The sequence below is a fragment of the Amblyomma maculatum genome, chromosome 1 (assembly GCF_055883805.1).
Source record: "Amblyomma maculatum isolate TAMU_Amacu chromosome 1, ASM5588380v1, whole genome shotgun sequence".
NCBI classification, from domain to species: domain Eukaryota; kingdom Metazoa; phylum Arthropoda; class Arachnida; order Ixodida; family Ixodidae; genus Amblyomma; species Amblyomma maculatum.
In genome coordinates, this window is record NC_139344.1 from 121,667,953 (window position 1) to 121,693,162 (window position 25,210).

General features: G+C 51.9%; 1 protein-coding gene across 4 annotated transcripts in view; it reads right to left on the reverse strand.

The window, feature by feature from the left end:
- The window catches only part of tna (Zinc finger MIZ domain-containing protein tonalli), a 254,780-nt gene that overhangs the window by 121,284 nt on the left and 108,286 nt on the right, over positions 1-25,210 (reverse strand). For 2 of the 4 annotated variants that reach the window (XM_084588927.1, XM_084588926.1), the window contains one exon: positions 24,158-24,253. The exons of the other annotated variants lie outside the window; for them this stretch is intronic. The gene's annotated coding sequence lies outside the window, so the exon portion shown is untranslated. The remainder of the gene's footprint in view (positions 1-24,157; positions 24,254-25,210) is intronic. 4 annotated transcript variants of the gene reach the window in all.

Below are 25,210 nucleotides of genomic sequence, written 5' to 3' on the forward strand. Positions count from 1 at the left end.
GAAACACAGCCCGGAGGCACCGCGGTTGGGAACGTAAGCGGCTTTTGTGCTCCTGTTACTGCCCAGCAATCATCGTCGACCACGGAATAGCCCCTGGACTAAAACTGACCAATCACGGAAAAAGAACCCAGCACAATGACAAACCTATCTTTCTGTGGGCGATGTTTAGTTAGCGATTCGAAAACCCAGCAGGTGCATCACCATTCTACGATGCCACGCGCCTGCTCATTGTGCTTCGAATGTGCTTCAGCGAACTCGCTCTGGGTTACAACTGAACCCCGAGGCGAGACATTGACTGCTGCAAGCTCCTAAGCTTAACTCTTTTGCGCCTTTCGATAACTATTCTTGCTGCACGAGCAAAAAGCTTTAGGTATTATAAGGCGTGGGTTGATTGAAAATGGCAAAAAACCACAGCTGTCGATGCTACAAGCAGTGGCGTAAATTGCCCATCTTTCAGATGAACGTCACCATATACGGAAAGACGAGAGCGGAGAGTAAAGTAGCGAGATTTAGAAAATGGGGCCTCTGTTGGTTGGGGGGATGTGGGAATCGCAGGGTGCGATTGCGTGTGCCATAAATGTCGCGCTGAAAGGGCGAAGAGGGTCGCTTTCATTCGGGGCATGCGCACTCGTACCTCGCTGTTCCCGTATTCCCTTAATCGACGGCGTCCCCGCATTCTATAACTCGCTAACGCCTCATTCTTCAACTAACATGCGGCGGCGCTGCGAAGCGACGCTTTAACGCTACTCTCGTGGAAAGCAATCCCCTCGCTTCTTCTGCGAGAGACCAGCTACAAGCTGGCAAAAGCGCAAACGGCGTAAGGTTTGGCTGGCTCGAAACACCGCCTCGCTGTCTCCACTTGACAATTCTCGAGGAACTAAAGTCACGCGGAATTCCCAAAGCCTGCTGCGCACTAAAGAAGTGTCAAAGACGGGGAGGGGGGGGGGGGGGGGGGTAGACGAGGAGGACGTGAACTCCGAGAGAAAATACGCATCAAGTCAGCAGCAGCCCGGCGGTGGCTGGTCGCCGAGCCGGCCGACGCTTGGCGTCGCCCACAGCGAGAGAGGGGCGCTCTAGGCGACAATCGTCGTATACCCTCCAATAACCTCCGCTCACATTCGTCGTGGGGCTCGTTGCACAGAGTGCCGAAGGAAGAAAAGACAAAAGGCGACTCCGGGACAAAGGAGCGCCACGGCAAAGAGAGAAAATGAAATAAATAATAAGGGGAAAAAGAAACCCGCGCGCACATCCGAGAAAGCCGTCTTGGCCGGCATTCAAGAAGATGCGTCGCCGGCGCGCCTCGCAGATCCGGCGGCCGCGCCCATGGGAGCCCGCTGCCAATTGGCCTCAGCGCGCACCCTTACCTGCCACGACGACGCGCAGAGCACTCGCCGGAATGCCGGCCCTGACGCGCCGCGCGGGGCATTCGACAAGTGCGTGCCAACGCCGTGATGCGCGCGCACAGGCATCATCGGTTGGCCGTTTAGCCGCGCGACAAATGTGACTCACGCGAAGGAGCAGCAACGTCACGGGGGCGACACGGCGCGGTGCTGCAACGCCTCGCACGCGCGCCCCGAAGGCGTAGGTGCGCCGGCGTAGCCTCGCTGCTGCTGGCCAGCGGGTCACGACACGCGCCTGTCTGCTGCACACACTTCCCATGCTCTGAGTCTTTTGAAGGAGCCTGCAGAGTTCCGAGCAGCTCCTTGTGACGTTCCGGCTCCAGCCGCGAGCATCTCCCTACCAAGTCAGAATCGGGAGCTCCTTTCGAACGCGACGGCGTGTATTTACTGTCGGCTCTTATTTGGTTCCGGCTAAACGAGTGCAGGAGTCACAGCTGCATGCATCCTTAGCATATATTTTTCACCTGAGTAGCGAGTTCAGGCACGATCGTTCCAAGGATAGCGCAAGTTCAGAGTTCGTTTATACCTCTTTAGATATGAGACTGTACAAATCAGTAGTAAGGGGCGGAGTCAGCTCACATGCACTTCCCTCAATGCGCTACTCACGGTAAGAGAGGTGGATCACTGAAGAAGCATTTGCCCCCCACAATAACGAGGTAGGACGCCGCCACGGCAGCCTAAGGCATAGAGGAAACGGCAAGGTATAACTCCAAGGTTTTTGTTTTAAAATTTGTTTTTTGCTCAGAAACAACTGAAAAAACAAAAATCAGACAGAAAGCTACAAATCAACAACAAATGGGACTTTAAACGCTCCCCTTAAAGACATCAACGACATACAAAAAGTAAATGCAATATAACACTATTAATCACCTGTTTCCAAAAAAAAAAAAAACAGAGAGAAACTCCTTGTCACCTTCCACTTGCCAAGCTCGAAACCTCATGAACCTGCGCAGCGGAACAACGGGCTCGAAAATATTTATCGTCTTGTATTTCTTTTTTTTTTTTTTCAGAAATCTCAACTCGCCTAACCGACATCACCTACTAATCCTAGCCGTTAATGTTACACTATAAGTCGCAAACAAAGAATAAGAGGTATAATGTTTCTAATACTTGTCTGGCCTGTGTTACGGTATAAAGCATGAAAAAATAAAAAGCATTTGGCGAGTCCGATTACCACATATCCTCGCGGATACTGTATGACTGCATTCTGCAAAACAACACGGAGGAAACAATGGGGCAGACAAATAAATAAAAGCGAAAGAGCAAGCGAACCAGATAATGAGCGCGTCTTCCGCTCAGAAAGGGACCCGCCGAAGTAAACAAGCGCGTGACAAGGCCGCGTGAAGCCGGCGACAGGCCGCCGCCGCCGACTCATTCACAGCTGCTATGGGCGCCGGATAAGCGCTCACGAGTAGCGTGCGGTCACCAGGAGGGATCGTAGCCGACCCGCGTGATTGATGGCTCCGTACGGTAGCGCCAAGCAAACTTGTCATAGAGTAGCAAAACATGCCTGTATCCGCATGTTTTCCACGCTCATCGACACTTCGCGAAAAACGAAACTGTAGTCGACACCAATGGCATACAGGCAACAGACAGCGGTGGGACAGGGATCCTAGTTATTGTCCGGTCTGAAATCGTAGGCACCGTAGTTGAACGAAGGCATTTTCATATTGGCCGGTGTAAAGCTTAGGGTGAAGACGATCAAGTCGCATAGCGGGTAAGGGCAGAGGGGGGGGGGGGGGGGGGGGCTTTAAGCACTGAGCAAAACTGCTAGGCGCGCAAGCCTAACAAACTATGTTGCGAAACGACAGATGGGTCTAGATATGGTCTCACTGATCCAGAAAAAAAAAAAAAAAACAAAAAGATGAAAATTACAGTCTTTCTCGTCCTCTACACTAGACGTAAGCATAAAAGTACCACAGTAGCACTTCACCTACGATGCGTTTTGAATGATGCCGTCTTCTCCAGACCATGACACACCACAAAACGAAGCTCTTTTGCCGTCGACCTCGTTAAGGCACAGACCGAGTGAACTACACACCGCATGTAGCCAAACCCAACCGTAACATCAAGTCACGATATCGAGACGCAGTATCTGTCGCAAACAGAACGTTAAGCACTGCCGCAAACAACCTCATATTCGCCTTGGTAACAGCGCCCCTGAAAACCTGCCCTGCTCACATCCGTTCACATCGCGCCGATTGCCTTGCTTGCGCCAAGGTTCTAATAATTAATCGACATGTCTCGTAGTGGTATCTAATTAAAGGAGGAAAAAATAATTGCTCCCACCTTGTCCTAAATGAAGAAGACGAAACGCGCCATATCTTATAGTGCCTTTTGTAACAGGCTAAGAAAACGAACACCGGTGTAGATACGACGGTTCAGACCTCCATCCAGCACGCTGCTCCAACTTCCACACACGTCGTGGTATTTTCTGACTCATCGCCAAAATATAAGACCATTTCGCGCTTACATATTCCTGCACACCACACCTGCTTATGTCGTATGAACTCCTCAGTGCGATAGCACTCAGACGATCGTCAGAGGATCTTGTTCGTGCCTGACTCCTGTTTTCCCCGCCAGATTTTGACGTCACCATGGCGTCACTGTTCATGTGTCCTGGCACAGGTAATTCAAACGGGTACAGCCTAGCGCAAAGCTCTAACGCCTGTATGTCTGCTCGTAGTGCTTTCACACTAAGAGAGAAAAACCGTCGGAGTGGAGTGGATTCAAACTCATGAATTTCTCGTGGGAAGCGAGTATGGAATGTCGTAGAGATCGCTGCAGCCGATCGTCCCGTGTGCTCACTGCAACACATTTTCCCGCTGTGCATTGCACCTTGTCGTCTCCACCAGCTTCCATCAGTGCACAAAAGCTTTCGCACGCACTGCTCGGTTCAACTACGTTTAAACCCTAGCAGTTTTTATTATTATTATTTTGCATATGCAACGCGAAGCGCGAATTAAGAGCTTCTTGCCACGAGGTGTTCGCAGCTTACGACGAACCGCCGCCGCTGTATATCTCTTCCGACCTTGACTTCCTCAAATCCACTTTCCCGCCGAGTTCCCGCGCGTGCGGGAAAGCCAACGCAACAAAGCCACCCCGGGCGCCTGTGAGCGCGTCGCGTGACGCGGACGCTTCTTCCCTTCTACCAGCGTCCACGTGAAGTTCAGGAGTAGGCACATCGATTATGACAGATGACCTCGCTGCACGCGGAGCTAGAGTGTTGAACAGGCGAGAGAGACTACGCTGCCGAACAGCAGCTACTGCAACTGAATGACGGATTCGTAGCTCTGCTTCAACTGAAAGCTTGGATTGCTGATTAAGACAGCCGCGTCTTTCACAGCAAACTGATTTCAACATTTTCAGCTGTACTCCGTGGCAAATCGTTCACATCTTTATTACCGTCTAATGTTCTTGCTTGCTTGCTGAATACCACTCCCTACGTGAACGGCGGCAGCTACCAATGGTAAAGAGAAAAAAGAATGAATCGCCAAGAGGTTTATTAAAAAGCGCAGCACCCGATTCATTTTCAGTTATAGATTGTGTGTGTGTTCTTTTAGTGAATAACAGCGATAACTCGCATTCCCTGCGCTTTTAATAATGTGCTCACTGAAAGATGGAATGACGTAGGCAAATATGAATGACACTTGAGCGATAGTGAAACAAAATCTAAATAAATAAAAAGTGCGCCAGATCGGTGTTTTTTGAGGGCCCCTAACCAGGTTTTGACCAGTAGATACAGCACATAGGAGATGCACAGCGTTTGCACCTCCTGCTAGTGAGATCAGCCACATATCACCGCCTTGAGCGCTGCGAAACAAGGCGAAAACTGACACGAAAATCCACTCCACACTGCCAGTATTCTGCGTTATTGCGCCGCTGACGGAACGGGGAAACATACGCTCTTGAGACAACTTCGCTGTTAGACCGCTCTGAATCACAAGGCGACGCGCTCTTCTGCACGGAGCCTGGCCACATATCTCTCTGCGAGAGCGCTTTTTCTTTGCGCCATTTGTTCCCGCAAGTGAAAACGGCAGAGTTTAGGTCTATGTTTCTGCAAGGTATCGCATACGCGCATGTTTTGACGTCTCAGCTTTGTGCCGTATTAGAACTTTCTTCTTCTTGAGTCACAGCTTTACCGGGTACGCCCTTGCACGTGCACATTCTTTGAAGTGAGTGCGAATATTCCGAACGTTTCCTGAAGTACGTTACCACGCTGGCTCTGTAGGGATAACCGTGTTGAACAGCAGCGGCAGCGCGCTGTTGTCATTCACCACATTTTAGGCGGCACGTGTGAACGAAAGCTTTAGCGCGTTTCTCGTGGGATGCCTCATAATGGCCGAAGCACAATAAGGCCTTCGAAAGGAAGGCGCCGAGTAGAGACATGTTTTAATGCGGATAATGCTTTCGTGAAATCAGATGCGTCCGCACACTGCACACGCAAAACGTTCACAACATAAATAAGCAGCGACAGGGGCGCGTTCCTGCCCATTAAATCTGCAACTTGAGATGGTGTGACACAGCTCATTTTTCCGACTATCCGAGATCAAGGCAGATATCCCCCAGATCGCATTCTGTACTCAAATAACATCGTTATTACCTCTCCTTATTTACCTAACGCTGCGCCTCATTTCTAGAATGTTTGGCTTCTAATAGGGCCCGGCAAGTAAACAATGGACCTTAGCGAGGGAAGCGCACTTTTCCACTAGTTCTTAGTGTTCTTAGCGCTGACTTCAGTGAAAAACTTCGTGAGTTGTGCTAGTTCTCCTTCTTCTCGAGTTATTGCAAAAGCCATTTATGCACGGGACAGCTATGAGCAGGGTGCAGACGCAGCCACTTCTGAAAGCTTCGCGGCGTGCAGCGCGCAAGCTGGCAGCGAGCCCCGCAGCTGCAGAAAGATGGGGACCTTCCTGTTGCCACCCCTGCCGCTGTGCGCGCACAATCGCTAGAGAGCTGAGCTGCGGCGGGAACGGCAACAGTCAGTGGCACTGCATGCATTACTTTTATGGCGCGAGTGCAGGGATGAAGACGAGGAAGGGGAAGACAGCCTGAAGCGTCAACCTCCCACAAAGGAATCGGCTACGAGAGGAACCCCGTCGGGCATCGGGAATATCGTTCAACGCTGCTCCCCCTGCAAACGCACGACGCCGGGGCATGATGGTGCATCTGCGACGCAGTCACCGTCGTGCGTATGTCCGCCGCAAGTCAATCGGCGCGCGAAAGCCCGATTTTGGGACCAACGAGGGGCGCTGATATTGGCGCGCCGGTTTGTTGATCTTTGAGCGCGTCTATGTTTAGCGGGAGACGAGTGGCCGGCGAGCCTCAAGAGAGTGGCCCCCGCGCGCGAGCCGGCAGCTCCGCGCTTGGCGGCCCGAACGCGGCCGCCCGGCCATCGCGAGGCCTACGGCCCGGCCACCGGGGCCAGCCACGGGGCCCTCGGCCTATTTATAACCCGCGCGGGTCGCCGCCACGCTCTCTCCCCCTCGACGCGCGCCGAGACGTGGTGCCGCACTGCCACGATTGCGCCTCTGCGAAATTCTGAAAAAAAAAAAAAATAATAATAATAAAAATACCCTGCGCCTAGTGAACCTGCGCTTGAGATAGCACAGACAAGGCTCTAAATTGAGCGACGGAAACAACTCGTTACCGCAGCTGTATATAAGCAGCGCGCTGGGGAACGCCTGGGAGTTCCCTCGCGATGAAGGAACTCTGCGCACGAGAACGAATTAACAACGGGGCTCAGTGCGCCTCGTCTCCGCTTTCACTCATGCGCGTAGTGAAGAGCGCGACTCGGAAATACGCGGGCGAGTACGGGTCGCGCCTTCGCAGTTTTCAAGGATGCACGACCGGAGAGTCGGGCGTTGACTGGCCGTTCGGCGACGACGACACCCCCTTTGGACGGCAGCTTTTCCCATACGCGCCCGCGGCAGAAGCTTCGTAAAGCGGATGCACAGGTGCTCTACAGATTGCAGACCGCCTGATGACTCCTAAAGCGTCGCAAATTCGAACGAAGCACTTACCTTTTTTCGCGCGCTACCGAGTGGTTTCGTGCACGTTGCTATTACCTCCGACGTCGTGCTTTATACGTATGGCTATCGCGACACACAAGCTCCATGCATGTGAAAAGGCTGTCAGTCAGTATTTTTCTACTCGTAACGACAACAGGGCGATCTTATAACACAACGCACAGGTTTGCGGAGATTCCGAACCTCGTCCTAGTGCTTAGCACCGCATTTTAGGTAAACATATGTGTGCCCGATTTCTGTTAAATGCGTAAAAGCGCGATCTCATTCTGGTGATGCAATGCAGATCCGCCATCATCCCCATCATTACCATCACCAAAAAGGTTGCGGATACATTCCCTGTACGAGAAACGTATCTCCCACTAATATGCGATTTGCGCTGTCCTTTCCCCGCTGCAATTGCCCTGCCTCCGCAGATTTCCCAATCTCATCTTCCAGCTGGCTCTCTGCATGCTATACCTGCTGCTACGCTTGCCTCCGCTTGGAATTGCTTCTGTTGCCTTACATCCTGCATGTGACCATTTCTTCTTCTGCAATTGAGATATCATCAAATTGTCCGTATCCCCCTAACCAACTCTGTTCTCTACGCCCGTCTTACCATGTCCTCTGCTGCTTTAGTTCACTGCGCAGTCTGTCTACGCCATTGCCATCCAACGCTGTCGAGCCTCGTTTCAGAGTCTCCTCACAGTTGAAAAAGGAAACAGTGACACAAGAAGTTCCCCAACCTACATTCCCTTCGAACGCATGACTCCGTGGGATAGTATTCTCAGCACTTCAGCGTCGTTCCCTTGAAGCTCAGGGACTAATTGATAATGAATTCCTTAAACTTTCGAAACACAAGGCGTAAACCTGCAATGTAAAATTTACTACGGCTTGTAATCTGGGTGTTCGATGTGTAGCGCGATCATGACGAGTGCACCTCTAACGGAACATGCATTCACGCTCGGTCGTGAATCAAGTGATAAATTTTGCTTGTTTAGCTTCTTTCCCCTCTGCGACTTTCCCGTCGAGGTTATTGCAATAATAGCTATTGGCAGAATTAGTCTTGCGTTACGCTGCCGCCCCCTGCTCCGCCATAATAGAAAAACGTCACCATTAGTGGCAAGATTCTGTGTCCCGAAAGTGTTAGCAGATAGAAATGTCCCTACTAACCGTTTCTTTTTTCTGGTCGTGCCGTGAAGATATGCGAGACAAAGTCGGGAAGCCTCCCTCACAAATACTAGGTGCCCTCGCTGCGGCAAAACGACGTCTTATTCTGTCGAACCACGCATGCACAGAGTGCGGTGTCGCGGCGGCGTCGTTAGCGTGCGTGGCGGCGCAAGGGACGAAACGCGCGCGCACACGGTGTGTGTGGCTTGTTGTTTTCGCTGGCAGTACCTGCGTCCTTCGCTCGCGATTTCGGACTGCACGCTTTGCGCGCTTCGCCAAGGACGCTCACTCGAGCGCACGAAGACGGCGCGAGACCGAGTCCTTTTCTCTCTCTTCTTCTTTAATTTGCGTGCGCCTTTTGATTGTACAAAAGCCGGAAAGTGCGGGTGGGGGAAGAAGGGGGCCCAGCAGCGGACACCCTTGCCAAATTTCCTCGCCACTGACGCACAGTCATCAAAGCCAGTTCAGCCCTGACCGCGTGGCAAAAAGCACACGGACGCGATATGCTTGGATTCGGTCGCGAGGTTCGCGATTCCGGCCACCGATTCGATTTGCACGCTTGGTCGAGGCCTCGTGTGTAATCGTTAGCTGCCTCTTTCGGCCTTTGAACGTGTTTTGCCAAACATCCGCCCTTTTCTCGGATGCTGGCGGAGTGAAACACGAATGAAATAAATGGACATAAACCAAGATGCCCCGGACGAGAGAGAGAGAAGCAGGAAAGGACACGGAGACAGCGACGACGCTGGATGCGAACAGAGAGCGCCGTCGTGATTGAATGATCTCGGCTCATGCGGCAGCATTAGAAGGCCGTGTTTGCCTGCCGCCGAGTGCTCCCGTACGTTCCACCGAGGCCGCGCTTTCTTCTACGAGCAAGCACCTCACGTTGCCAACTTTCTCCCGAGTCTCGGCCTTTTTTTCCTCCTCTTGCGCGAAACGAAATAGCGTGCAGATGCTCTGTGACGCACGTCGCAGCCGTCGCCATAACTCACGTATAGCAGCTTGTCAAGGGAGCCAATTTTGCTTGCTATACGGCAGTGGTAACTCGTAGAAACACACGTGGCCACTGCAGCATGATCGTATATCTACCGACAGGCATTCGCCTCCAGAGTGGCCTCGAGGGTGTGTGTCACCCATGCGTCGCGGCTCTTCTTTATGCTTAACTCGTGACACGCGCGCCGCTCTCGCGTTTCCGTTTCGGCGCGAAGCTCACGGTGCGGCCGACCTTTCCGGCAGACTCGGTGCCCGCGCTATCTGCCTCTCGCCTGGAACCGCCCACACCTCGCGCACCGGCGTGGCGCAACAGGGCGTCAGCGCTGCCGTCGTTCCCAGACTGGCCAGCCACAAATGCGCCCCCCCGCCACACACCTCTCTGCCCGAGCACATCCGCTTCCCGTCTGCCTTAAATGGCACGAACGAGCGTCGCCCGATCGTTTTTTACTCAGAGCTAGAAATGGGACCGCGGACGCCGCGACTTCATCAAGCAGCAGTGACGCGAGAGCCAGGTGTTGAAATTCGCTCGCAGCGCCTTCTGCATGTAGACTCGTATAAAATCATTCGTTTCTGCAAAGCCTGCCCCTCAGCATTGTTGAACCACTGACCCATCATGCACCTGCGTGTTGTAGAGGCATACAACACCAACGTTGGACGATGCATCTTTCTTTTTGTTGTTGTTGTTGCAATAGAGCAACAATCAATCTCGTTAATAACAGACAAAAAGTGCTGTAATGGCTGTGGCGCTAACGCACAACTGTCACTGGCTGCAATTTGGGCTGCCACTCGTGATCTATGTTCCAACTCGCTGTGCAGCAGAAAAACGGATGGGAGCACGCAGATATGCTACAAGAACAATATGCTTATGGCCATTTAACTATAATGATAAATTGGTAACGCGTTCCAAAACTAATATATCTGGGAAGCGAATGAACCCGCAACAAGGCAATTTCCTCGGGCCAATGTTGAAAATTAAGGAATACAACTAGGCGGCATTAGGAAAAAGAGATAATAACCCAGAGCCTTGTTAACCCTGTGTAATGCGAGGATCGAACACAGCTGTTTGCGGGAGCACGTATACATGCAATGTGTTATTTCCTTTGTCTCTCACAGAGTGCACATGATGTCACTATAAACCGTCACCCGCGATGTCACTGTATTGGGACCATGTGGCGCACTCTCAAGGCGCGCGACGTGATTGATGCATGCGAGGTCGCTATATGCGGACCAATCAGCGTGGCGCGTCGAAGTGACGTCGTGCGTGACGCCACTGCATGCTCCACATAAGTATGGCCGTCATCATCGAGATCTTGACAAAGCCAGCGCACCTCAGCAGTCTACGTCACGAGTGCGGGTGGGCGATGAAGTACCAGCAAATGAAGCTGCGAGCGTGGACCTGAGTCGAGTCACGTGGTGTTCCCTAGTCACTTGACGCATGAACATGCGGGCACATTCATTTGGTGACCCTTTATCGCCCATCCGCAGTCGTGACGTAGGCTGCTGGGAAACGAGGTAATGCAGCGGTCTTCTTGTTAGACTCTCAGTGGTGACGGTGCGGCATGGCGCTACTCCGATGATGCCGCACGACCATGCAGGAAAAGTGCTCGGGGCAGCTGTAGCAGGAAAAGAAGCCAAGCACCTGGGACGATTGTGGGCGGTTGATATTAAATAGAAACAAGCTAACTTGTGGCCTCAAAAAGGAGGTCTCGTACTCGAGATTAGACCTCCCCAGCAGTTCGCAAAAGTGCAGGCTTAAACCCCCCATTAAAGAGGAGACAGTGGTAATCCCCGATATGGAAGCATGCAGGCAATTAAGCGATTATATAGTTTGTACCGCGTTAAATATAACCAGAAATATTCCGTCCGTTGGCATGCAGTTAGAGGCCTCAAATTCGATGAGCAGAGTATCGCACTACATATGAAAGGGCCAGTATACAAGCTACACAGACGAAGGACAGCATCGAGCTGTGTACATCGACGGGTGCTAATCGGTATGACCAATGCACATTTGCATTCCGTTTTTGTCGCAGTCCGACCACCATGAGCAAGGACGCGGTGCGGTGTCGTCACCTCACGGAAAGGAGCCGCCGAGATCCTGTCCCGCGACAAAAGCGCAGCCCGGTTTAGCCAACCAGTCGCCGGTGCTACATGCATTTCTCTTGGATAAGGACGAAAGTAGGAGCGAGCGTCAACGATGGAGAAATGCTGTGACGACTTCCTCCTCCACGTGCTAAGCAGGAGGAAAAAGAAACTGTAATAGCAATAAAGAACAAGGCGCGCGACAAACATCCGTGTTGACAGCTCTGACGTCCTCAGGGCCGGCGCGCACGACGCACTTGAGCCCACCCGCCTTTCCCACCTGTGGATATTCTCCTCTCTTCCTTCGGCAAACAAGCGCGAATATGCCGCGGTAATTTCTCCCTTTCCCTGCGCGTCGTTAGAGGCCCCAGCGCCGAAAGCAGGCGCGGACACAAGCGCGCTCCGCCCTTTTAAATTCTAGGCCTCGCACACGGGGCTGCTTACGAGAGTCACCCTCGTTTGCGCAAAGGACAAAACGGCGGCGGATGACGCCGGAGATGCGGCGGCCTTGGGCGTTCCGCAATGGGCATGCCAGGCGGCTAATAAAATGGCAGCCTCCACCAAAACACCGCGGCAATTTCCGAAAGACTTCTCCTTCCTGACCATTTGCACGTAAGGCGCTAGCACCGAGTGGCCAGCAGTCAGCCACCACGTGGGAATGAAGCCACAGCAATGTGAACCCCCACTCACACGCGCCTTCTAGGTGCGATGCGTTGGTTTGTAATACCGGAGTGCATAAAACGCCCACATTTACGCACCTCGGTGTCCGCAGTTTTCTTCCCGAACACAAAACTTGAGCAAGGAAGAAGATGAGGCAGTAGTCGCAGCAGACCAAGAAAAAGGCAGCCTTGATAGGGCGTCTTCCGAGGAAGCTCCCGTTCCAGTGCGCATGTACGCTGTCGTTAATGCAGGAATGCATATACGTCTACATTTCGTCCACATATATACGAGAACGTCTGCATGAGAGGCAGAAATGCACTCGGGTACTCGAACTCGGCCACCGTTATGCGGTGCAGGCTTTAGGGAGCGGAAAGGTCATTTCGGCACCTGGGAAAAGACGGCCTGTTTCCAGTGACGATGTAAGCTACTCATTTCTTCCTTCACACTCGCTTCGCTGTGCGAGACACGCCAACGTTTACCACTAAATTTTCGCGCCTGTAGCAATAATCGTCGGCACACCCCCTCACTGAGACGTGCTCCTCAGAAGCACCTCGTCAGCAATCACCGGAAACCTTTGCGAACCAACAAGCGCGCCGCTTCACCACCACCGAGTATCGCGGAGACGTGCGCGATAAATATTTAGCATCCCCTGTTAGCGCCATGCCATAGACCGGGAGGCTAAAGACAGAGGTTGTGAGTCTGGGTTTTCCCTCGCTCAGACAGCGGTGGGCAGTCGCCGAAACTGCGCAGTCTCCCATCTCTGCGCACGATACATGCCGTCGAGTGTTCTGTCCACCACTGTAGGCGACAATTACCTGTCGCTAGACCTCCACGTTAGAGATAACAGTTAGTGAAGAATACATCAGCAATACGAGATTCGCAGCGAACACTGCCTTCCCAAGTAATTCGAGAGAATAATTACGAATTATGGTCAATGACCTAGACAGACAAAGTAGAACGGTAGGGCTAAAATAAATATTCCGCGAACTAAAGTAACGTTCAAAAGCCTCGGAAAGTAATAGCAGTTGACGACAGGTAGTGGTAGTGACGCGCTGGAAGTGATGAGAGAATGTAGCGACCGAAGATCCCGACCTTGCGAGTAAAATGAATAATTATTGAACGCATATGTCAGGCCCTTTAAAATCATGAATTGCAATTTACCAGTGCCCTTCAATAGGAGAATGCATAGCGGCTGTTTCTTTCCTGCGGTCAAGAATGAGGCCGAAACGTGGAGGCTAATGAAAAGGGTTCAACTTACATTAAGAACAGCGGAGAGATCTGTGCAAAGGAAAATGATAGGTGCAACGTTAAGCCACAAGATGCGCGCAGAACGGGGCCAGGAAACAAACGCGAATTATACTGACGTAGAAATCAAGAAGGGGCACGGGCAGGTCACGCAATAAGAAGGGTAGACAACCAATGGTCTCAAAGGGTAACAAATTGGATCCCAAGGGAAGGCGGATCGAGCAGGGGAGAGCAGAAAGATTAGCGGGTAGATTACACCATGACGATTGCGCTGATAAGGCTGCCATACCAAACAGGTTTAATCGGAGAGGTATGGGAGAGGCATGGTGCAGTAGTGAAATCTACTAGATTGACGGCGATCATATTGGCGATTCAACCGCGGCTGACGGCATCGCATGTTTTGTTTCGTTCGTTAGAGAGGCGTTCAGCGAGGAAATAGAGCAAGGACTAAGCGGAAGAAAAGGCGTCGTGGGTGTTGCATGGGGCGATGGCGAATGCGCGAGGCCGGGCGAACGCGGTCAAGCGGGGTCAAGAAGCCCGGGTGAAAAGCGACCGCAGGCGGAAGCGTCGAGCTTGCTCCACTTTCGTACCGCCGCGGAGACAGGCGCGCCTCGCCCCGATGACAGCTCGAACCCAGCCACGAGAGCGAGGAGTCTAAAAGTATTTAAAACCGAGGAACGCACCGGTACCACGGGACGCGTTAAGTGGCCGGCCCCCACGAGACAAACGAACGAACCAACGCGGGAACGATTACTTCGTCGAACGGCGCCCGCGGGCGGCGACAGAACGCGCGCGCTTCCGTGTCTATCAAACGCGGCCCGGAGGAGAGGCGTCGACGGCATTGTTTCCTCGTCGTGGGGCCCGGCGCTGCCCGCAGTGGCGGTGGGCAGGCGGTCCAGGAAGTCGGTGGAAAGAACAAAACCGACCGGCGGGGAGAGCGCCCAAGCGAACAGGGGCCCTCCTTCCCCTTTCTTCCGGTCCCCTCCGCAGCCTCCCAAGTTTTCTCGCCGGACAGCGGCCCGATCTGCGCGGCCGCTGACACCGGTGGCCGCTGCACCACGCGGTGATCGTTCCTCCGCGATACCTCCTCGTCTTCCGTGTGGCAAGACTCCGTTCTGGGTGACCGCTCCGAGCATTCCTGCCGCGACGCACAGAGAAGCCCAAGCTCGTAACCTGAGGACCGAAGCCAGTTTGGCACGATCAACTTCTCAAAGGAGTAGCATACATTGACACAGCAATGAAACATCGCACTGCACGCAGTCAGTTCTTTCCTGAAGCAAGGCAGGTAATACGCCCATGCTTAACACATTACCAAGAGGGTAAAGGACCAGCGGATTGCGACCCTGCTCGATATGGCTGCGTCCATCAGTTGAGCGCTGCACCGCAGGGTCACGCCTAATATGAGCCAGCATATGTTAAACTAGGTCTTGAGATAAATGAGAAAGGAAGAGCAGACAGAGTTTAAGGCGAGAGAGTAGATGCTGCCTCAAAACACGCGACCGCATAAAGATGCTTAACCAGAGCTTCAAATAGCCCCAACCAGATGTCCCATAACCGGTACGACCCAAGATCGACAGCACTCCGACAGCTTGTCTTGACCAGGTGGCAGAGGCTAAAAAGAAACAACACGGCCTCCGGCAACACACTGCGAATACGGACAGGCCCGACTCAGCCGGCCGGCCGCGAGCCCCGCGGCCAATCCTCGAGGAAGAACAAGAGGCTGGTCCTCGTTTTGGCAGCCAAGCGAGAAACGCGTCCACACGGGCGGCCCCGGTCAGGCGGGAAGCGCAAGGTGAACGAACCACCGGCACACAGGTTGGCGCTGTTGTTGCATCTGCTCGCAAGACGCGGGCGAGGAGGCGCTTCCTCGTGTCCGCCGCAACCCCCGTTTCGGTGGCCGCCGCATTGTGCAGCGCCGACCTCCCCTCGGCGCGGAAAGGTCGATCCCGCGGCCATTTCTTTGTCAAGCGCTCGGCTGTCCTCTTCGGAATGCCCCCGACAAACACGTTTGGCTCAGCCGGCCCTTGACGGACATCGCCGGAAGATTCCGACCATGTCGTCGACTCACCCGGCAGGGTTGGCCTGCCGCGATTTTGCGAAACGCACCGGCAACACGGGTTGGTCGACGCCCATGCACGCGGGGGCCCCAGTGGCGGCCCCCTCGTGACGACGACGCGCCAACGGTAGCGCTGCCATTAGCGCCAAGTGGGGCTGCTCTGCTTAACAACACCTTGACGCGCAGCACTGCGGTAGAAGAGCGCCAAGAACTAAAACTAAGAATCGAATGAGGCAGGGGCATGATGCGTAGCTCTTGTGTCCGGACGATGAGCTGACCTCGTCCACAGAGAGCGCTGGTGGTTCCCATATGCACAGAAGGCGGCGTATGGTGTGGAAGCGACAGAACAGGTACCAGCAAACTGTCACAACGTACCACCGTTTCGTATTGCATCGGTATTAAAACGTGCGAGATCACGACGAAGGGTAACCTCAAAAACGTGCGTGCGGCCCTGATTTTCCGTGAGGGAAAATTTATCAGTGAGGTTTACAAGGCCGAGATAAAACGGCGATTATAGTCTAACATAATTTCGTTTTTATTGTTTTCGTCCTTTTCTACTGACCACAGCCATTACGTGCCTCAATTCCTGTCGCCGAGATTTGTCATCTGGCGCGCCAGACAATGAGCACGAAGTAACATATTTATTATGCCCGCCCAGACTACTCTCGCCTGCGAGTGTTTATTGCCAGAACGGCAGCGAGGAGAGGGAAGCTAGACAAGGACGTAGGCTGGACCGTGGTGGTTGTGGTAGTGGTTTATTAGACAGTAGACAGTTTTAGTTTCACGTACGTACAGAGTTACGCACGCAAACGTGAGAAGTCTACGTGCGCTACGCGCATTACGCCAGGACTACTTTTAGTTTCACGTACGTGTCTACGTGTACGTGAAGCAAAATGTATGGACCTTTCATACAAGCCTCGAAAAACTGCGTACGTGTTATGCCGCGCCTCTAGTACAGATTAACAAAACTAATTTTGTTTAGTCGAGCTGCCTTGAGCCGAGCCACGCTGCGGCCGTAGCCAAGAGTCGGTCGGATTGGAAATTGCTGTTCTCAACGTCGTTGCTCTACAGTGAACAATTAGCAGTTCGCGCTATATGCCATCGAGGCTTTGTTTTTTTCCTCCGACAGGCGCATACCTATATGCGTCCACCGCACTGCGTGTCGCATGCAGTTTTCGAATGGATTACATTCTCTCACGTCGCGAAGCATATCCAGATCGTCGCTTTTGGAGACGCGAATTCGCTGGGCAACAGAACCAACAGAACTCATGCTTACAACTTCAAAACCGTCCCCCTACAACGGATTGGCTCTGGTTGGCTGCCGGCTTGCATCTGGCACTCTAGCCACTTCTCGCTCAACTCTGGTTTGGCGTGATCTCGCGAGATCGTTGCTATGACGACGACAAACGCTTCTGCGTCAGGCTTAACAGCTGAAAAATCGTCTTTCTATCTAAAAAAAAAAAAGGCTGTTTGTCACTTGAAACTTTACGCGAGGGTAAGATTGGATAAGCTGAAAGCGAATACAACAGTTTAGAACACGATATCGCGCCGAGGAATTAGCGGCGAAGCTGTTATTGCTGTGAAGCGGGCGGGCAGGGCGTCGCCATGTTGTCAACTCTACGTACGCCAGCAACGTAAAGACGCCAACGTGAAAATCCGAATCTCACGTACGTCCGTAAACGTCCCGCGGACTCTTCACGTTCTGCGCATGCGCACTGGTCACACGTAGGCGCTTCACGTACGCTAAGCTCCCACGTACGTGAAACTAAAACAGTCCGCGGACTCTTCACGTTCTGCGCATGCGCACTGGTCACACGTAGGCGCTTCACGTACGCTAAGCTCCCACGTACGTGAAACTAAAACTGTTTTAGTTTCACGTACGTGGGAGCTTAGCGTACGTGAAGCGCCTACGTGTGACCAGTGCGCATGCGCAGAACGTGAAGAGTCCGCGGGACGTTTACGGACGTACGTGAGATTCGGATTTTCACGTTGGCGTCTTTACGTTGCTGGCGTACGTAGAGTTGACAACATGGCGACGCCCTGCCCGCCCGCTTCACAGCAATAACAGCTTCGCCGCTAATTCCTCGGCGCGATATCGTGTTCTAAACTGTTGTATTCGCTTTCAGCTTATCCAATCTTACCCTCGCGTAAAGTTTCAAGTGACAAACAGCCTTTTTTTTTTTTTAGATAGAAAGACGATTTTTCAGCTGTTAAGCCTGACGCAGAAGCGTTTGTCGTCGTCATAGCAACGATCTCGCGAGATCACGCCAAACCAGAGTTGAGCGAGAAGTGGCTAGAGTGCCAGATGCAAGCCGGCAGCCAACCAGAGCCAATCCGTTGTAGGGGGACGGTTTTGAAGTTGTAAGCATGAGTTCTGTTGGTTCTGTTGCCCAGCGAATTCGCGTCTCCAAAAGCGACGATCTGGATATGCTTCGCGACGTGAGAGAATGTAATCCATTCGAAAACTGCATGCGACACGCAGTGCGGTGGACGCATATAGGTATGCGCCTGTCGGAGGAAAAAAACAAAGCCTCGATGGCATATAGCGCGAACTGCTAATTGTTCACTGTAGAGCAACGACGTTGAGAACAGCAATTTCCAATCCGACCGACTCTTGGCTACGGCCGCAGCGTGGCTCGGCTCAAGGCAGCTCGACTAAACAAAATTAGTTTTGTTAATCTGTACTAGAGGCGCGGCATAACACGTACGCAGTTTTTCGAGGCTTGTATGAAAGGTCCATACATTTTGCTTCACGTACACGTAGACACGTACGTGAAACTAAAAGTAGTCCTGGCGTAATGCGCGTAGCGCACGTAGACTTCTCACGTTTGCGTGCGTAACTCTGTACGTACGCGAAACTAAAACTGTCTATTATTAAATAATCAAAAAGAAAGAAAAGAGTGAGCCGGCCGCGGCAACTGCTATCTAAAATCTGAAGCACCTGAGCGGCAGCAAACGGGAAAGAAAAGGGGATAAGGATGGTGGATAGAGCAGCCATGAACACCCAGTTTTCTAGGCTCTGTTTCCTGGAAAGTCGTGCACCGGATCCAGGGCTTGTCTATCCATTTAAACGAAGGGGTATCACGTCAGCAGCGTTTACAACACCTCTCAAAGGTGAAACAAATGCTCCAATCTAAGAGATGGAGACAACCGGTCTTTTAGACCTGTTCGCGCCGCTTAATGTTTCTTTTTCTTTTTGCATGCGAAAGCCGAGCACCAGGACGTTAGTGCTCATCAGTCTAGTGTTGTACAGGGATTCGAGCCCCGCAACTACCATATATATTATGCCGAAGCATGCAAAAGGAAAGAAAAAAAAAAAGAGCCTCTGCCCGTGCCACAAGCCCTGTATACATGGACTCGACAGCACCGGGTCGGGTAAGCGTCGAGTAAGCGAGGTCACCATTACTCGACCCGATTGGTGTCTACATGAACTCGCTTTCTAGCGAGTAAGTATCGCAGCGGCGCGTAGCGTCGAGATTTGAAGTTATTGTGCAAGTTTCTTACTCGCAATTGATTCCGTTGCCTTTTAGTATCGAGAGCTTCGATTATTATTTATTATCGTTGATGAGGGCTAAAAAGCCTTCAACTTTGCTGACGCTCCCCGCCGTTCCGGTTGCTTTTTAATCCCAGAGTTCGCCACAACTCGACTCCCTGACTCGACAGCGTCTACATGCTTTTAGACAAGCGGGTCGAGTTAACCTACCCCCTGCAAGCGAGTTAACGCGACCCGCTCCGCGGCTATTTTACTCGACCCGATTGCGTACACATGAACCCGACAACTGGTTTTTTACTCGACAGACTTACTCGACCCGACTCTGTCGAGTCCATGTATACAGGGCTACAGAGGAGAAAGGACGGTCTATCGCTACAAAGTCACCGAGTCAGACACTGAAAGTCGGTGGTTCAGGGAAGCTATTGTTCCATCTGTGCCAAGGCGACAAAATGAAGGAATGAATCTAATTACAGGGTATTCTGCGCAACACAGACACACACAAGAAAGAGGACACCAGGGGGCGCTTACTACAACTGAATACCCTGTAATTATGCGTGACAACCAGCTAGCTCAGCAGTTACCTCTCTTGAAGGAATGAACGTTACAAGCCAAAAACTGAACTTCACACCCGTCCCATTTTCCGAGGAAATTTGGTGCCTGCCGCCAAAGTTGCCACCGCTGAAGGTCGGGGAAGTCCCAATAACTTGAAACGCGGCATATCAGGCAGCTGCACCGCATCGCCTCTTTCATAGGACGGCGCAACTCGCTAATCCCTCCTCCCCCCCCCCCCCCCCTCCCCCCCCCTTCCCTCGCGGCAACAGGGTCGGACAGCATGCAGCGGAAACCAGATGCAGCACTTTGCAACGATTCTTTCTCACTCTTTTGCCCCAGCGCTGTCGGTAGTGCTTTCGCATGCCGTCACGGCTGACAGTCGCTAGTGCTGCCAGTAGCGCGGCTTCGGCATCAAGCGGAGCTAGAATGAGCCCGCAAAAAGAAAAAGAAAAAAAAAAACGTTATAACCGTCCTTCCTAGCACAAGGTTCCCTTCACAAGAATTTTTATTGCACCGAGCAGTCACGCAGCGATACTGGCTACTGGCGAGGCTTATAGCGTACGAGAAAAAGAGAAATTAGTACCGCCTGGAACCGAAAGGGGTAATTAGCCCTGGTACATAGTTTCACAAACTATTGTAGCACCGCTCCGACAGAAAGGGCAGTCAATTGAGACGGAGGAAGAAAAAAAAAAAAGAGAACAGAATAGAAGCGAGAGCGCAGCTAGCCTAATGGGCAACCATCGCGGACAATGTGGGCATGCCCGCCCGACGACAATGTCCTTGAGATGTGCAGCACGTTCTGAATGGGCCGGCAGCGCGCGCACGTGGAGGCATACCGCAAGCGTAATCGCGCTCCCGGGCTGCGTCCACGGCCGTGACTATCGCGCGCGAGGATCGATCTGGCGGCAAACTTTTTTTTTTTTTTTTTTTTCCCGCGCACCGCAGATCGCGCCACGATATCGCCTCGCCGGCGGTTCAGAAAAGCGCGGGTTTTATTTTACCGCCGCGTCACGCCCTAAAGCCGCGTGGCACCCAGCAAGACAAGACCCTATTATGTTTCTTTGCAACGTAATGTGCGCGTGCAAGCTTTGAGAATGTGAAAACACAGGAGGGACGCTTGGAAGGCATAACAAGTGCGGAGCGGGGCAATAGGATTTTCTGACGGGATTAACTTGTATCTGACGCCGATTTCGCCCATCCGCGCTAAACGAGCGTTTCAAACGACCACCCGGCGTGCACCGTGGGAATGTCACGGGCGTACCGGCCCTCCGTTTCTCTTCCCTTCCTTCGGCGATTTTACAATGCGCAAGAGGTTATCAACACTGGTATTATAGCTCCTGCACCAACGCCCAGGCACACATCTTCGCTGCCTGAATAACCAAGAGGACAGACGCTGGCTTTCGCTTGAAAGCTCCACATCCGCGTTGCATTTTGCGCGTCTCGTCAGCTGTCATATGACAAGTATCGGTCACTGGCCTGTTTAAAAAATACGAGAACCCGCCACTTCAGCATCACACGCGTAAAGAGCCAAATCAATGAAGCTGCACGGCTTCGCTGCCACAAGTGCTGCTGTCCTTGCCAAGCGTTAACGGTGTCAACAGATTTACAGCACTCGATGTATAACGCGAATAATCAAATTTCAAAGCCCACGGGTCAAAACAGGGAGCCGAGAAAAGATGATATGGTTGTATGAAAGACGAGCCTGGTTTCGCTGCATGACAGGAAAGTCCGTGTAAAAATAATTTATGTACCATTTCCTTTCGAGAGAGCCCAGTTTTGGTGCATACACATGCGGACACGTTTAATTCACTTTCTTCCCCTTCGTATCCTTTCTTCCTTTTCATCCAGAGCATGCTTGCTCTGAGTTGTGGTAGTAAACCAGAATGTGCCTTATATTTCCCTCACCGTCTAGCCTCGCTACTCTTCCTTTCTGTAGCTCTCCCCTTTGGACACAGGAGGGCAAACGACCCCCTTTTCGTGCAGAACGCTTATGTACCAAAATATGTTTTCAAGTTCACCTTTCTTCGACGTCATCATTAATTGTGAGGCAGCTGCGGATTATTATAAGATACCATTAAGAACACACATCGATAGGAATGTTCTAATCTTCAGATGCGTAGCGAAATCTTGCATTGCGTCTGGTTTGGTTTACACGGTTTAATGTCCCAAAGGGAATATCGGCTGCGAGGGAAGCTGTAGTGGAGAGCTCCGGTAATTTCGACAACCTGTGGTCATCTAGCGTGTGCGCTGGCATCGCACAGCACACGGATGGACACGTTTCGGCTCCATCAAAACAGGACCGGCGCGGCCACGGGATCGGACAATTAAGGGATGAGCAGTCAAGCGCCCTAACCGTTTGTCCTGCGTTTTTCCCAAAGGGGGATGTGCAGGTATATTGATTGTCATGGTGCATTCTTAGGACAAAGGAAAAACGTTCAAAAATATTCCCACCGAAAAATGCGCTCGGCCGTACGTAAACACACTGTTTCTTCCTCGGACACGACATACGACCCGATGCTCCCGGAACTACCGCGGCAGAACCCTCGGTTAAATTATGTGCTCCCCTTTCCTCGAATTCTACGCTTTGCAGAAGAACACGAAGGTTCGCCACTCCTCGGAGCAAGCATTCGGAACGAGATGAGACGAAGCAGTCACGCGGCCGAGACGAGAAGCGCCAGCAACATTTAGCCAGGCGGCGCTCTGCATATCCCCACCGAACTTCTCAAGTTTTAATAACAGTTTGCTTTAATTCGTTTCCGGCCTCGCTGCTATCATCCGAAATTTCTGGCCATGTGCGGCTGCGAAAACAATGGCTACACGAAAAGAGTCGAGGAATAGTTGACCCATGGCTAATGACCTCGATAGAAAAAAAAAAAAAAAAAACTGCCCCTAAGAGCCACGCAGCAAGGAGAACAAAACGCTCTACGATGGTGCTTTTTCATTTTCGAATCGCGCTTTTGCTTTTTACGACGCTATCAAGAGACGCGACCAAGACCCGTGCGGATGGCTCCTTGCTGCTCCGACGTCACCGATCACCTGGTAGGTGTTGTGAGGATGATAGTGTAGGTTACAACGATTTCAATTATGATTTATACTCCGCTATAAGAGCGGAGTTCCCGAACGCGCGGCTTAGGATCGTGGTATTGCAAAATAATTGCCGGTTCCGTTCCGGCTAGAACGATACGGCACAAGCGGACGTTCCAAAGGAAAGGTAGGAAAAAAAAGGGGGGGGGGGGGAACACAATTGGCCAATGCACAGGATGCCAACCTGAGTTTCGTAGCAGCGGGCGCCGAGCGAGGAAAACGTGCGACGCACCGCGGCTTCGTCAAGCGCCCGTCGGCGCAGGTCCTCGGTTGTCCTTGGAACGACCTTTGTTCTAGCGCTTCGACAGAGCGAGAAAAAACAGCGACGCGCGAGCGGAAAGTGAAACTAGGCAAAGTGTCCGCCGCCACTGGCGAGGAGGAGGAGGCGGCGGCCCGCGTTCAAGCGCGACCGCGCTTCAGAGCTGCCGCCGCCCGACGCAAACACGCCGCGCTCCTCGAAGGCCGACACGCACACACGAACAGTCGGTCTGACTGCGAGCGCGGACCCACCGCAGGAAGCCGTCTTGGCGCTGCTGGGGCGCGCACGCTAGAAAGCGATCGAGATCGCGCTCGGTCGATCAGGCTCCTTGAGCGCTGTAAAGGTTTCTCGGTTTCATCTTCAATTCGACGTCTTGCGTACGTCACCATGCTAACTTCTAAAATCTCGGACGACTGTCGTTCGTGTAATAAGCCGAGATGCGAAATCTGTGCACGTATGACCACCTCAGTAACAGCTACTAGCATCGCTTCTAGGTATGAGATAAAAATTAATGGTACCTTCTGCTGCGACACTTCAAACATAATCTATCTTTTGGAGTGTTCAGTGTACAATAAGCAATACACGGGACAAACCGAAGCATCCGTTTAAGCTAAGGCTCACTGCACATCTCTCCCCAACCTTCCGATTTTAGAAACACGTCAACATTCCCGGCCACTCATTCGACGAAGTAAGAGTTGCCATTTTACAGTCAGGTTTTAGAACGCATCATGATAGAGAAACCCGTGAGTCAGATCTTACAAATTTGATACTATCATGGCACGGTTAAACGAAAGCCCAGGTGCGCTGTCTTTTCTGCCAACGCTATTTCGCTTTAGTCATGTGCGTTCGCTTTTACGATCTTTCGATGTTTTTCTCCTGTATCTTTCATTGTCATTTCTGACTGTATCCAAACAGCCAAGTGTGCTCTGTGCTCTGTTACAAGTCACGGTATTTCTTAATAGATGATAACAACACATTTGTTCTCCGACGAAGGCCGGTCCCCGGCCGAAACGTTAGTAATAAAGTGGTTTTCGCCGTTACAATCTTCACTCATATATATATATATATATATATATATATATATATATATATATATATATATATATATATATATATATATATATAGTATCTGTCATTACAGGATACTGTCAGGGTTGCGCTTACAGCTTGGTCCGTGCAGAAAGTAGTGGCGCCTCCCTTACAGGCCACCCGCTCTCATCCTGTCCCGAAGTCTTGGGTCAGGAGGCGCACGGAGGTATTCTGCGGGAGGAAGAAGAAAGAGCGTCGTTTCCAGGGGCGACAAAAAGGCACCTTGATCATTTCAACACGCTACTGCGTGCGACACGCGGAAACGTCCCAGTCATTGAGGAGGCGAGGATTGTTGTCGCGGCTCCTCTGAAGCAACTCTTGAAACGGTATTTCGCCACGTGCCGCTGGACTTACCGACGGCATGTCGATGCGCTACCCCATAGCATGATATTAAAACATCGCCAAATGGAAATGCGCCATCCAGTGAGTTTGTTCTGCGCCGCAACGTCACCTCAAGTGCCCGCCGACCATTCTTACAGCGGTGGAGTCGAAATAATATTCCGTTACTAGTCTATTAGTACTTTGTTTCAGCAAGCTGGTTTATTTCTTCAAAGGTCGGTAAAAGAAGTTTACGGGACACTGTGTGTGGGAAAAGAAATTACTCAGCCTTGTCACGCGAGGCAATCGTCCGAACTTTCTGGAGGGATAAGGGGCGTTGATATCTCCATCGGCTGGAACAGTACCACCGGAATGGGTCGCAAGGCAGCGTCACAATGAATGTCCTAGTTTTTTTTTTTTTCTTGGGACCAGGATTCCGGGGAGTCCTTCGAAAGTTTTGACAGTGACTAAAAAGACAAAAGTAGCAATGAAGCAGTCTTCACAAATCAGTTGTGTGAAAACACTGAAGAGTTCACTGTACACGTTCAGTGGCCGCCGTTTTCTTCAGTCACCACTTTTTAACATTTTTATAGAACACAGGAAGGTCCCCCTCATATTTTGCTCGAATTATTTTTTGAGTAAAGGGGCAGAAACTTTCTCGGTATTTTAAGGTATGCTAAATTTAGGTGATTGCCTTTTATCCTACCCAATTGCCACTCAATCCCCTCATTTTCCATACACTTCTCCATCAACGAAGCGGGCTTGGCTAGCGTTGGACCAGCTGGCATTGGCGACCCTGGGCCAGGGCAT